Genomic DNA, 1,993 nt, shown 5'->3' with positions numbered 1-1,993 from the left:
CAACCCGTAATATTTAGGATGGAGTAAGACTAGAAGGAGAAGATTACAAATTAGTCAATTAACATTTTTTTTATACATCTTAGAATGGCAAACAAGCAGACGGCCCATCTGAAGGAAAGTGGTAACCGTCGCCTATAGACATGAGCAGTACCATGGACATAACAGAGTATACTGTTTCGCCCATGATACCTCCCATGCGTTGCCATTCTTGAGGACATAACATATCCCATTACACAAAAGTAGCCACGTGTAAAGACTAGTCTAGCATAAAGTTGTCTCTATAATACTTTCATTTTACTCAATTTTAATTTAAAGATATCAATATTAATCTATTCACAAAAGTTATTTTAAGAGAAATTTAGGAAATTCACACTAGAACGGCAGAATAATAGACAGAATCGCTTGGATTTCCATATTTATGAGGGGGCTACGGTAACCAGACGTAAGTATTAAATGTTACTCGATAGTCGGTTACAGAAGTCCCCAGTGAGCGAGGGACCACAATCCGCACGTAATTTCGTTGAATTATTTCAGATATTTACATCAATTAACATAACCACGGATTTCAGGCTACAAGATTCCGCCATTACCTACCTGCCTTTAATTCCAATCGCCTGGCTAAGATTTTAGTACGACCCATTGCTATCAAATTTAAATATACATGATGTAACTATCGATGTACCCGTAATAGTGTAACTATCAAATGTCGGCACTAATATTCATGAAACTCGAAAACTTTGTCCAAGGAATATGGGAGATATTGACTTTGTATAGAAGTCGACTGAATGGGTATATCTGTCCTATTCGTATTTCTGTCGTGAAGTAACTGCGCTATTTGTATGTTTATATTTCAACATTAATGGGTAGAATCTGACAGTCGAATTAAGGGGCAAGGTGGGAAAGGGATTGTTAGCAATGGAGTTCGACATTGCTAGCAATACGCCCTATTAGGTCGACCTCCCTATGAGGTCGAACGTCACGATGGGCTAACTGACCTACTTCATCCTCACCTATCATCCCTCACTGGTGCCCTGCCGGTGTATACCGATAGCGCGGGTGGGTTTACCATACCATTATCATCCATTAAAAAAAAATTACGGGGCAAATAATCTCTTAGTCCTGATGAATGGTAACGCATGAATAGTCTTTTTTTGTGTGGCAAGAGAATAGCAGTTTCTCCTACGTTATTGGTATACGCTGACAGGGCACCAGCCTATCATCGCTGGTGCCCTGTGCTGGTGAGGATGGAAATAGCTCAGTCAGATGGGTTAGCATCGTAACAAAAAATTAAGAATTAACCACAGTAGTTTCCAAGGTGATCCGCATAGAATTGATTAATTGCTAGCAATGGCGATGTTAGACCCCTTTACTAATAACTTAATTTCCCACCGCATGAGTGGTTTCGAGGGCATCACAGTATATTCTACGATGGTTACTATTTTCCAGCAAACGAGTTAGCTTGTTTACCTTTTTCGTCGTTATTAATAGAATAAAACTGTATTACATAGAAAAACATATGATCACATATGAAATTAATAAAAAAAATTAAGAGTCTTAAAGAAACCGCGCGGCATAAGATCTTACATTTCTTATTAGTATAATTTAGTAGAAATACAACTGCTTCTTTGAGGATCATGTTAAGCCGTCATATGACACCATATCGCAAATCCATAAACCTAAAAAATAACGAGGCACCGACGATATCTCAAATACTTATATATAAATATATATAACTTGAGTATTCCTCACACCGGATCGCTGAAAACGGATACCATTCGATATTGCGAGTTTTTCCTTAGAGAATTGGGAATAACATCGTTGCCGTTGACTCAATCTTACCTACGCATAATTTCGATATAATCTAATATAATAAATATAAAAGTAAGTTTCTTAATTCTAAATGCCTTAACGTCTCAATCAAAAATTATAATTTGGTATACACGTGGTATTTCGCGTGAAGATGGACATAAACTATTATTTATTAGGCATAAAA

Source organism: Galleria mellonella, unplaced genomic scaffold, assembly GCF_026898425.1.
Source record: "Galleria mellonella isolate WM207_F2 unplaced genomic scaffold, CSIRO_AGI_GalMel_v1 utg78, whole genome shotgun sequence".
Lineage (NCBI taxonomy): Eukaryota > Metazoa > Arthropoda > Insecta > Lepidoptera > Pyralidae > Galleria > Galleria mellonella.
This window is presented reverse-complemented; position numbering follows the sequence as displayed.